Genomic DNA, 14,388 nt, shown 5'->3' on the forward strand with positions numbered 1-14,388 from the left:
TATTTCCGCGCGTTTTCTTCTTTTCGGAAAACCCCTCGTAGAGAATAATAAATATAACATCATAGCAACAATCTTCCTCATTTCCTTCAGAAATTGAAGCTTTGTGAACGCGAACAAAGCGAATATTAGTCATGAAATGGTAATTAAAACCAAATCAACGACGAATTATTGATAAAGTAAAAATTATATGAAAACTTTGAAGAGCTTTTTAATGATGCAAATATGACTAGACTATTTGCACCTTTTCTCTTGAAATTTAAGGGTCAAACCCTGTAAGGCGTCCTATTCAAGGGGTTCCATCCACTTCGATGCTTCTCAATGTTTCTCTAACCTGCCGTTCCGCCTGAGCCACTATCCTCTGTGAATCTCCTTCTCTCACTATTTTCCCCGTTATTCTGAATAATACCCACAACGCTCTTGCTATATATATACTAGCAAGCATAGTATACAGAAAATTATGTATGATAAATTCGTAAGTACTAAGTCTACTGGCATAACCAGCCCCGTTTCATGGCCAGAACCAGCTTTGTTTCAGGGAATCCTTTCTCACCCCCACCCCCTCGGCAGGGAGGGTGGAGAGATAGGATGAAACCCCATTGTAAACCATCTTATGGGTCACCACTAAAACCCTGCCAAGTTTCATGCCCATCGGACCAGTCGTTTGGCCGTGATTGAACGACAGACGGACGGACAGACGTAACGCCCATTATAGTAAAACATATATTTGATTTGTGCTTCAGCTATATTGTCTTGTCTCTCCCCAGCTTCGTTCGTTAGTCTCTCCTTGATACAGATGCCTGAAACCCACTCGGCTTCCACATTCATGTCTTTCGCATTAAACTCCCGTTCTCCATTTCAAAAGTGACTCTTCATCTCTACCAGTCAAGGCCTGGCTTGTAATTAATGTTAGTTAAACCCTGCAAGCCGTTAACATGTGTACTTTTCATCCTTCCATTTTTAATTAAGCTCTCACTACTGTGCATTTCAGGGCCGGTTTCTAATTGATTTTCGTCGTAAGAAAATCTCACCAAAACCATAGGATATGGACCGTATTTTGGAAATAGCTTTGAGGCCACAGCCTAATTGGCAAAAATATCCAGTGATGTCTATTTTGATAATTAAAGCACTTATCAGAGTAAATAAAAGAAATTTAAAGGAAACTTAGCTAAATCTAGCAGGCTCATATATAGAGGCTAGTGTAACGTCATTACTAAAGCCCCTCCCACTCATTCATACTGTAGTGACGTACATTACTAGATACCCGGCTCGTATACTTTATGAATGAAAACTTACATGTTGGTAGTAGTAGTGACAGTAGTATGTGGAATTCTTATATTGTTTCACACATTCACATCCCAAGTAGAGTACAATTAAGGAATGGACATTAAATGAGAATATTGATTTTGTAATACAATTCCATGGCACAATCCCGTTTCTGTTAATTTGAAATATGAACCCAATTCTTACACACTCTCTGTGAAAACCATTGTTACCCTGCAGTTTCAAGGATACGTAAAGTATCGTTCTGATACCCACGATATTTGCCAAACGGTCTTAGGGTCTATTGGATAAAGCCCAGTATTTAGCCAATGAATAAGAGATGCATTATTTAACATAATTTGTTTTTTCCTATGCACACGGCTCATAAAGTTGTTGATAATGATATTATTAATCCTAAGATAATAATTACATTAATATTCATTACAGTTATTATCAATACTCTTGGTTTGATATCATATTATAATCATCATTATTATTTTATTATTCATACTTTCGACTTCAGGGAAGAGGTATCATAGAACTTACATAAATACATATGGCCGTATACATACACATATATAGACAGATTAGGTACATACATAAATACATATATACAATACATAACATATAAATTATATATATATATATATATATATATATATATATATATAATATATATATATATATATATATCTGTGTGTGTGTGTGTGTGTGTGTGTGTGTGTGTGTGTGTGTGTGTGTGTGTGGTAAGGAGGGTCAGTAGAATAGGCAATTTGTTAAAAATAGTTGTTTGCAGCTAATCAGTGAGATAGTTTATTAGTGAAGCAAATTCGCCCATTGTTTATTCTTGGTCTGAAAAGTTAGAAAGACCTTGATATAAACAAAATATTATTTAGTGTTTGTGTATCGCCTTATTAACCACTTACCCGTTAATAATTAGCATATGACGCATAGGATTCCTTCTTTGTTGCATACTGCAAAAAACACGCAACACGAAAGCAGTCCTGAATTTATAGACAATTTGCTAGGCTTGCATAGAAGCAGCAGCAGCACTCACGTATACCCTCGCTTTAACCAATGACGATCGGCCGTGTTGTCGGCGGTGTTTACTATTATGTAAGGTTACCAGGTACATAACGGCAAAATATCGTACAAACAACCTCTAATGATCGTGTTTTTCGTTTCAATATGATTGTATTTCACCAATAGCTGATAGTCAAAGGTAATAAAAATTGTGCTATAACTGTTATGTATTCCTATAGTCACATAAAACTGTACAATGAAAATAGTGATATTGCCATGTGTATGTACCAAATCCCCTTGCTATGATATTGACATAGTATACATACCAAATCTCATTCATTCCCATGGTATCACCAATGGAAACCGTAATATTATCGTCATTTTCAACAGTGATTTACCTAGCCTTTCCTTTAATACGTATTCTAAAAGAGGGTTAAATATTTGTGATTCACGCTACTGGGAACCCTGCTATTACGTCTGATGTCATAGTTTTACGTCACAGCTAGCCTCTCCTGGGGTTGCCTACTAAATTTAGCTAAGTTTCCCATTAAATTTCTTTATTTACTCTGATAAGTGCCTTAATGATCTAGATTTAACATCACTGGATTTTTTTTGCCATTAGGCAGTGGTTTCAAAATAGCTATTTCCAAAATACGACCCATACCAGATACTTTGGTAAATAAGATATCGACGAAAATCGATTACACAGCCCTGAAATGCACATGCCTAACTTCTTTGGCAGATACTGTTGACCGTCTCGAACAGACCCTATTCTCCGAAACTTATTGCCATTTTATCATTATTCTTGCTTATTATCCCTCGAGCAGCCTTGACTCAAACTTGTAATAGTTCCTCTCTTACCTCTAAATAGACCAGCGATTTTCATAGACTTTAGTTTACCTTCTAGAGTCAACAGGATGGACATAGTGCGATCCAGGTCCAGTTCATTCTTACAGCTAAATCCAATTTGTATTAGTGTATCAGTGCTGGAATTTCACTTACAACGTTAGCCATCCTGTAGGAATATCTTTCCACTGCAGAAAACAGTGCGCCACTGTCTTGACATTATCATGATTTTTCCCCCAGTCATAAAGCATAACTTTTTTTTTTTTTTTTTATTCACGAAGGATAGTTTTCTTAGATTGCCCCACTATATGAATTCCATACATAATAGCTTTATATCATTCATTAGACTTGGCTGGAGTTGCTCATTCTCTCGCTGCCTTTATCCCTCATCAGTTATCTATTATAGGGCTCCATCTCTCATTCATTGAATTCATGGGTCAATATGTAGTGTCGATGATGTATATAAACAGTAACGTATAATGAGGTATCTCGGCGGTTCATATAAAGCTACTGCAGCTGCGTGGGAAGTGGAGTCATACCTTCCGTGAAATCGAATAGTAATTTCATGGTGTTATAACGTCATGCACATAATCAAATTACCAACGCATGAAAGACAGCCTTGAAAGGTTTCATGAAGGTATCATTATGCAATCAAGAGATGAGCTATTCAGAGAGATATTCATAACATTTATAGTTGCTTCCATCACAAATGTTATATCTAACAAAAGGGATTGCTCACAAGAGGATTAAACATGACAACCTTATTAAGTCTGCATGGAATGAGCCCGTGCTTCTCTATAATAAGCAAAGTCTAGAATCGATCTTTTGCTAAAGCCATATAGAAGTTATATGAGAATTACTTTTTCTTTTATAGATCAATATGTGCAAATTGTGCGTGCTTTTTTCCTTTTGAGAATCCTCAAAGCGAAGCCAACGAATTTTGATTCCTCTACAACGGTGAGGTGAGTCATTTCTCTGAGTTGAAATACTGCTCAATTTCTTAAAAATAAACGCGTCTGTTTAGCGCATGCTCCCTTGAACGTAAAGTTCATGGAGGTGAAGCACGACAGTGAATCAATTCTCTCTCTCTCTCTCTCTCTCTCTCTCTCTCTCTCTCTCTCTCTCTCTCTTTTACACACACACACACACACACACACACACACACACACACACACACACACATACTGGCAGCGTTTTCTGTGAATATCTATCTCTCTCTCTCTCTCTCACACACACACACATACTGGCAGCGTTTTCTGTGAATCTCTCTCTCTCTCTCACACAAATACACACACATACTAGCAGCGTTTTCTGTGAATCTTTCTCTCTCTCTCTCTCTCTCTCTCTCTCCTCTCTCTCTCTCTCTCACACACAAACTGGCAGCGTTTTCTGTGAATCTCTCTCTCTCTCTCTCTCTCTTCTCTCTCTCTCTCTCTCTCTCTCTCATACTGGCAGCATTTTCTGTAAATACTATCTTGGTAAGGTAACGGACTACAGACGCCTTCCAAATGGGCGGTAAAATGCACAAGAAAACATAACAATGATAATAATGAATAAACATCACTCTGTACTATAATTATGTCATTTGTATGTCGATATAGTCATCCAGTTAAACAAAATCTTCCGTGAATATTAGTCAGATAAAAAAAAAATGATGGAAGCAACTATAATGTATTATTTGAGTTATAATATTGTACATTTCAAGCCAATTTTGTCCTCCTGTGAGGTCCAGGAGCTGACAAAACATTGATCATTCACGTTCTTTTGGAAATTATAAATTCTGTGGAAATGTCCGTAAAATTTCTCAAGAAATTTTGTGCATGTAATCATCATCATCATCATCTTAGAAGGTATATAGTAATGTGTGTGTGTGTTATTTTTTTTTTTTTTTTTTATTTGAGGTCATCATTAATTAATTTGGATTTTTTTTACTCCTCATAATTCTTTTATGCGTTTTAATAGGCAACATATTTACTTCTCTTGGTTGTATTATTATAATTAGCATTAGATGGTACAGAAAAGATGAAGGGTAAAAGTTAACTTTAATAACTCATAAAAATAATGCCTATACCAACATTTTTAACTCGAACACACTATATACTATATGTATATATAGTATATAGTATATATATATATAATATATATATATATATATATATATATATATATATATATATCTATATATATATATACACGCACATCATAAGCATCAGGAAACAAGAACCGGAACAGGCATGATATTATAAGCTAGGAAAAGAAGTAAAGTTAGTCAAAGATAAGCGTTGGCAAAATTTTCCATTTCCATTTATTCCTTTTAACCCACAATATCCATGAAGGATCAAGATAGGTTGGGTCACACACACACACACAGGCACACACATACACACGCACAAACGATTACTGGACAAACAATTCACTGGCTAAGTTTTTAACATCATTGACTGGCAAGAAATGTTCACTGATGAAGAGTGTATATTACTTGAAATTGTGAGGGGGTAAATAGCAAAACAAAAATGATCAAATTTTTGCATTTAAAATATTCCTCCCTACAAAATCATTCTCAACTCATATCTAAGAGAAACTAATGATTATATTTATTAATGATATAAAATTTTTCCAACCAACAAACCTCCTCACCATCGCGCCGACAAAAAAGGTGGGGGGGGGGGGGGGGGGGGGGGGGGGGGGGGGGGGGCTGGGGGGGGGGGGGGGTGGGGGGGGGGGGGGGGGGGGGGGGGGGTGGGGGGGGGGGGGGGGGGGGCAAAAGCTGTTTTCTCGACAAAGGTTAATTCGAATTTGCATATAAACACATTAACATGTCTATACCATTCGAAAAGCTGGCATAAACATACAAATCATTTAATGTGTTCCGCTTTTGTCAAAAGTAGCAATTATATTTCTCTAGAGAAATTTGCATTTTCACGAATAAGTATTTATACGAATATATATTATGATCCTAAATTTATGGCTTTGCAAATGAGATGGCAACAAATTTAATGGGAAGTGAATACTGCAAAACGTCCCATTTGCAATCTACTATTAAGGTGCGCCATCACATATTACATTTTTTTCTAATTTAAATTCACTTCACTTACGTTTAGCCTAAAATAATGACAACGATACGTAAAATTTATAGTAGTTTTCAAAGAATGAGGGTGAACAGAAACAGAGCCTGGCGGATAGATAAAGCCATTCATATCAACATTTGTCATTTACAGAAACTAAAAAGTAAAAAATAATAAATAAATAAATAAATAAATAAATAATAAAGATATGAAATAAAAAATAAAATAAATCGACATTTAGGAGAACTAGCGAACTCTTAATGAATCTGTAGAAGGAGTTGTGTAATACTGCCCAGTTCTGGAGAGGCCATTAAGCAGTGTCTATGCAATGAAAGGAGTCTGGTCTCTCCTATGCATGTTCGTTCCGGGATCGAGCTCCTGGAGTAGATTACAAGCTTGGTACTGCGAAAGGAACCTGTAATTGGAGAGGAATTAAGTTAAATGGGGAAGTATCAACTTTAACGTGTTTTTTCCTTACAATAATTATTTTTTTTTTACTATTTTTACTTAACATTGAATCAGACAAAGTTCTCTCAAAGATAAAAAAAACAAAAAAAAATCACGTGCATCACACTTGACAAAAATGTACCGATGAACAAAGTAAACAAAGTGTACTATATATTCTATGCATCAGAATTCTATCTTTTGCTTTGCATTCCCCGCTAAGACCAACATCTGATGTAATCATTACATCGCTGATGATTTTTCTTACTAAATATTGAAATGCGTTATAAGTATATATCTATATATACCACACACACACACACACACACACGCACACACACACACACACACACACACATATATATATATATATATATATATATATATATATATATATATATATATATATATATATATATATATATATATATATATATATATATATATATCTATATATATATATATATATATATATATATATATAGAATATATATATATATATATATATATATATATATATATATATATATATATGTAAAACATATAGATATATATATATATATATATATATATATATATATATATATATATATATATGTGTGTGTGTGTGTGTGTGTGTGTGTGTGTTTGTTTGAATGTGTGTATGTATAAATAAAAATAAACAACTTAGGCTGGTTAATAGTTAATAGATAAAGACATAAGTTTCAGGTTTGGATTTGCCACCTGCCCTTTCAGTAACAAAACTGCCGATTCTCGAATAGACTTTCAGTTACGTTTGCCCGAATCACTTTGCAGTCGAAACGGATTAGATTAGTGTCTGCTATCTTCAGGGATTAGGTTCAAATCCCTGCCTGCAAGAGGTTAAGAAATAAAGCTTTTAATTTCGTTGGGGATTTTAACTTGTATACACGTGTCACAGATCTTTGCCGGCAAAACTCTCTCTCATCTCTCCTCTCTCTCCTTCTCTCTTCTCATCCTCTCTCTCTCTCTCTCCGCTCGCTCAATCTCTCTCTCTCTCTACTCTTATCGTAAAAGTTTTCAAATTATCATAGACTGTACCAAAATTAAGAATGTTTTAGAACTATATTGTGCGTGGGATGACCAGTTCTCACACCTGCTTGCATTATAATTCTTGCTACATTGCCAAGAAATTCTGTGTATACGTATCATTTTGTATATGTATTAGTATGGACCTGAGATTGAAAAAGAAAAACGCAAATAAAATGTTTTTCTCACTCATTGCAAGAGTGTTGGATATGTTTTACAAATGTCGAAACGTGCCTAAATTTCGCTCAGGCAATAAGACCATACAGAGATTGTCGTAGTAAAGTACTGCAGAGTTTTAGTTCCTGTCAAAAAAAAAATAAAAAAAAAATTAAATAAATAAATAAAAACTACTGAAATGGTCTATTTGTCTGTCCCGTCCGCACTTTTTCTGTCCGCCCTCAGATCTTAAAAAACTACTGAGGCTAGAGGGCTGCAAATTGGTATGTTGATCACCCACCCTCCATCATCAAACATTCAAATTGCAGTCCTCTAGCTCTGTAGATTTTACTTTACTTATAGTTAAAGTTAGCCATGATCTTGCGTCTGGCACCGCTATAAATGTCGCGGCTGAAAGTTTAATTGTGCCAGAGAAACTTCTGCACATTTTTTACTTGATCGATATTGCTTCAACTATCTAACATCTAACCAAGTCGAGTTTTCTTTTCCTCGATCATTAGATAGGTAGTTACGACAATATGTAGAGAGAATATTTCCATACGCGATTGTAACAACTTTAAATCATTGAGGAAAATCAGTTCACTCCAGGGAACATAACACATGAAACAAACCAAACCCAGATTTGATTTCTCTTTTCTGGTGTTGTTTGGCATAGTAAGGACAATGTCGCTCATTTCGCAGGTATAATTCAGCGATAAAAATAATGCGTTTGGACTGCATTTCATATTTAAACTGCACAAAATGAAGGAATTGACTGAATTACCAGAGGCTATTGTTTTGGAGATTTACAAAACTGAAGTCGAAAATGGACAAAAATGACGGTATATATCTCATTGCTGCCAGCCACTTTTGTGGCACCGCATATCAAGCAATTGCTTTCTAAAAAACATGTCCAAACGGCCATAGCTTTGACGTCATATAACGTCATTGTTTTCATAAATTACATGTTAGGTTTCGTGTCAGCGTGGATCAAAGATAATTCTAAAATTATCAATCGACTGAATTATACTAATTCGCTGCAACTGTTACTCGATGCAAAGAGATTCAGCATATATTGGCAGTGTTTATATTTGTGTGCGTCTATGGGCGTGTGTGTGTGCGTGTGCTAGTTTGTGTCCCTGTCGTTCCACATTACGCGCAAACTAAGCCTACATTTTTGTGACAAGAGGTTGTCCACTGACTTACTTATAACATCAGCCTAGGATAACAAAAACATATACTACGCATGTCTTAGAGAGAGAGGAGGGTTGGAGGGAGAGAGTTTTTTTTCGTTTTTTTTTGTCTTGAGTAATGACTTGTTCTTCTCCCTTTAACTTCATTCGGGAAGCTTCGATAAGAATAAGTTAAATTATCATCTCTTTTGTATGATAAGTTTAAGCACAATGATCACATGGCATGCCTGTTCACTCCCTCTTTATTTTTATTTTTATTTTTTTTTTTTAGACCTGACGTGTGGCTCCCTCCATCACAGAAACTTTAAACTTGTCGTTGTAATGTCACCGTAGTCATAACCACCAAACCATTTTCCAGACGCACTTAAGTAAGGCCAAACTTCTTGAAACTGACTCTCAATACGTTTATGAAGCCATAAAATATGGTACCCGGGCGTCTTGGACGATTTTTTTTTTCTTTATCCTGGTTATTAGCAGTTCATCAGGTCGAAGTGCCAAGCGTTATGATGCTTTACTGCCATAATTCCCATACCTTTTTAGTTCTCATTCCACCTAACAGCAATTAACTTTATAAAGCAGAGGCAGATGAAAGGGACGTGGATTGACATTTAACAATGATAAGATATTCTTAACAGTTTTTAAGGATGTTGAAAATTCAGTTTGAATTTTTCTTTTGAATGTTTTCCTTTGTAATTGTCCCTAAACGTCTCTGATCTTTTTATTATCTTTCACGCATCTTATTTGTTTAATTAATTAACCATCGGTAGAAATGTTTTTTGGAAAATTAAGTTGGCTTAAGATTGAATCCTAAAATTGTTTAATTAATTAACCATCGGTAGAAATGTTTTTTTTTGGAAAATTAATTTGGCTTAGGATTGAATCCTCAAATTTTTTAATTAATTAACCATCGGTGGAAATGTTTTTTGGAAAATTAAGTTGGCTTAAGATTCAATCCTATAATTGTTTAATTAATTAACCACCAGTAGAAATGTTTTTTGGAGAATTAAGTTGACTTGAGAATGAACCCTCAAATTATTTAATTAATTAACCATCGGTGGAAATGTTTTTTGGAAAATAAAGTTGGCTTAAGATTCAATTCTAAAATTGTTTAATTAATTAACAAATGGTGGAAATGTTCTTGGAAAATCAAGTTGACTTAAGATTGAATCCTCAAAGATTATTCAAAGAAGAGAATTCTTTTCTCATTTTTACTCACGCATTCCCGAAAATTTACCACTAAAAAGAAAAAAGTATAGAAGTTTCTTTACCCGAGACAGTTTACAATTGCTAGAATATTGTCGGGATAACTGATATCCAGACTAAAAAAACTTTCTTTAATATTACACTTTATCTTAAATTGGGAAATTCATTCAACTATTCTTCTTTGTATTTCTGCATGGAACCAAGAAACTTGGGCATATAAAAAAAAAATTACTTGTAACCCCACATTCCCCAAAAATATAGAAAAATGTCGTAGACCTTTGGCGCTGAAATACTTGTCCCGTTTATTAACATTTCACTAGCGATGAGAATGCTCTATTATAACGATTGATATCAAATCTCATTTTCACCTTTTTCTTCGTTGCTATATTAATGTTGACCGTGAGGATAAAAAGATTCATAAAAGTGGATTGCTTTCAATGTGATTAAGTAGCAAGAGCCTTGGTTTCCGTAAGGTCATTTTAATGAAGCAGAAAAGGTGTCCTTTGCGAATATTCGTTAATAATGTCATTTTTTTCCGAGGTCTTTGGAAAGCATGAAAACCGGCGTATAGATGTACAGTCACTTAAAATAAGACATCACCATCCATTCTAGTTTCCCCGAAGGGGGCTAGTGCCATCAGTGCACGTCATGCGGTGTACTGTGGGCATTACTTAAGGTTCTTTGCAGCGCCCCTTCGACCCCTAGCTGCAACTTCTTTCGTTCCTTTTACTGTACTTACATTCATATTCTCTTTCTTCATTTTAGTTTCCACCCTCTCTAACAATTGATTCTTAGCGCAACTACGAGGTTTTCCTCCTGTTACGCCTTTCAGACCTTTTTACTCTCAATTTTACTTTCAGCGCTGAATGACCTCACAGGTCCCAGTGCTTTCCTTTGGCCTAAATTGATATTCTATTCCATTCTAGGTTTTGGTGTCATTAGGTAAAGAAATTAGTGAATATGCTTAGGATTACTTTGCTGATGCATTTGATTCGTAAGTAACAAAAATGTAATAACCAACAGTCGACTATTTAAAGTAGTGTCAAGCGCTCATAGGTATTATTATTTTCATTTTGGTTCGAAAATATACAAAATGTCATTTACATCTCAACGATAGATTGCTTAATGGTCAATTAAACTGAAAATATGAACGAGAGGAACTTTAACTGCAACAAATTCCACCTTGCAGTCTTGACAAGAATGTCCGATTCACCGCTCCTGAATTTCCTTGCGAGTGACTTATTGTCCCATTCATCACTGGCCCAACCGCCCAACGGCACCCTGAGGGCAGGAAGATGAAATGAAAAAGAACAAAATATCGAAGAAAACTGCTAAATCTTTGGAAAGGTTCACCTCGATATTCCGGTAAACTGTTGCAAAGATGAATCGCCCATGAAGAGATATCGCAATGCAAGCAATTCGTGCAAGGAAGTCATTCAAGAGCAAAGCTGAAAAATAATCAGCTTTAACATCTGAAAAGAGCATTTCGTATCCTGAAAGAGATGTTTTTAAATAAGTGGAGTAATATCAGGCGAGAATGTGAATTCACCATGACCTGAATAAGTCAGATATTAATATAATAATTCACCTGCAACTTCAGGGCATCATTTAAGTTTCTGTTCCTTTTCTTATTTTATTTTATTGTATCTCGAACATGTGTTGAAAGACAACCGAAGCACTCGAAACTTTTTTTCACTCCATTCTTGTGGCCCCTGCTATATATATATATATATCTATATATATATATATATATATATATATCTATATATATATATATATTTATATGGTCAGATTTAAATACTGTGTCACGGCGAGTATATTTACCAAATCCGACTGGGTTAACCCCGCTGGTTAAGACAAGCCCAATTCTGATGTGATTTGATTGGTATTACTCATGAGTACCCAATTTTGTAACAAATCTTATCGACAAGGAGACAGAATTGGAGCACAAAGCGTCCATTTAAGTTATTGAACAACTGGTTCAAAGATGTTCTCCCATAACCCTCTATTAGACTGGTTTATCTAAAAATTTCCAAACCCTTTCGCATATCTGGACGTGGTCTTCGGATCTGGCAATGCAAGAACTGTCCGTGTTTCCCAAGCTGAAACAGAAACGTGATTGAAGGCAACAGCTGTGGCCTGTTGGAGTCTGTCGTTTCGTTGTACTTGTTTGAGATAAATTTTAATTCTGAAACTTCTCAGTACTTAACTTTTGCTATATGTTTCCGTTATGTTTCATTCACCGCCAAATAGGAACCCCTGGTTTTCCTCTCTTTATACGCGTGTTTGAATTTGTGTATTCATGTTAACAAAAAGTTAAGTATATCTTAGTCTTACCAGACCACAGAGCTGGCCCGAAGAATTAGATTTTTTCACGTGGCTAGGAACCGATTAGCTATCTAGCAACGGGACCTACTACAGCTTACTGTGGGATTCGAACCGCATTATATCGAGAAATGAATTTCTAATCACCTGAAATAATCCCTCTGATTCCAAGTTGGAGGAGCCGGGAATCGAACTCGCGACTACCGAATCAGTAGGCAAGCCCGTAACCATTCGTCAAATGAGGAACTATTAATCTTAACAAACGCTCGCAAAATCACAATGATGATCATACATGTGTATAAGGAGAAAGTACAATTCATAAATTCAAACCATTAAACTCTTCTCTTGTATTGTAGTGGTTTATTGTTTTAACGCTTTGACATCTCATAAATGAACGATGTTGCCATCCTGAACTGTATTTCACTATCATTCAAATTAACCAGAAAGTAAAGAGGTCTGTGAATAATGGCCAGATCCCATAATCCCTAAATAAATAACAATAAAGGCAGAGAGGCAAATAAAATGAACGGGGAGATTAATCTTCTCAGTCATATTGCAACCGGGTTCCTGAGAAACGAGTTTTCTCTGCATAAATATTAAACAAGGAGCGTGGGAGCTTGGCAATGACTCATGTTGTGAAGAGAGTCGAAAATAATAGTCATTTATCTGTGGTATTTTCTGTAAGTGGCATAGATAAGATAAAAATTTGTATACGTGTGTACTATCACATAGACACACACACACACACACACACACACACACACACATACACACACACACACACACACACACACACATATATAGAATATATATAACATATATAAAGATATATATATATATATATATATATATATAAAGCCTCAACTCCCAGTCTTTCTTTTCCACCTCACATAAAATGCAGACACCCATTCCATTCCGTGACTCTCAGTCTTCCACGCCATCTCGTTCTCCTTTTATCGTGAAACCTTTACTTTCCGATACTATTTCCACTGTGGTCTTCCTCTCTTCCCTTTTCACGAAAGTCTCACCAAGAAAATTTTCACTGTCTCCACTTGAACATACCACCTGTTCAGTCTTTTCATCTGTACTTTTAAATTAGTCCAATTCTCATATCCTTTTTACACATTTCTCTCTCTCTCTCTCTCTCTCTCTCTCTCTCTCTCTCTCTCTCTCTCATCATCCCAGCAACAACTTATCCGTGACTCTTGGTGAACAATTTAATTACAGCCCCAGGACCGTAGGGGAAACGCAGTTAGCGGTGGGGTCTTGAGGCGCGAACAAGCTTCATTAGCCCGAATTCCAGCAGCCTCCTTCATGGGGTCGCTACAGCGGCAAGTCCTCATGACTTACCTAACTATTCCACCGACTCCCGTTTCTTCCTAATTCCAGGAATGTTTGCGTAACCTTTGGGTACAAAGTGCTGCATTTTCAACGTCACTTCTCCTGAATAGGGCTCACATTATGGAGTGAATTCTGGGACATTGTTTCACAATAAAGACAGTGCATGATCACTGTTGAATGTAAAATACATGGGGAAAAAAGGAATATTCCACCTTACATGAACGGAAACTACGAGGAAATCTCGAATATTTGCCAGAAAGTTTCTAGATTATTTGAAGACTCAATTTAGTTTTTTTTAACTAAGATCGGGAAGCACTGCCGTAATTAGTATTGAATACCTCAAATTAGTTATAAGAAACAAGTTTTGTATGTAAAGGAACTGTATTCTACTGAGAATTTAATACGAGGTTTTACCTTTGTGATATCCATTCTTCATTCTCTTTTGATAACTTGGTACCTCACAGAATAGTGAACATGTTTCTTTT

This window comes from Macrobrachium nipponense, chromosome 14 (assembly GCF_015104395.2).
Source record: "Macrobrachium nipponense isolate FS-2020 chromosome 14, ASM1510439v2, whole genome shotgun sequence".
NCBI lineage: Eukaryota > Metazoa > Arthropoda > Malacostraca > Decapoda > Palaemonidae > Macrobrachium > Macrobrachium nipponense.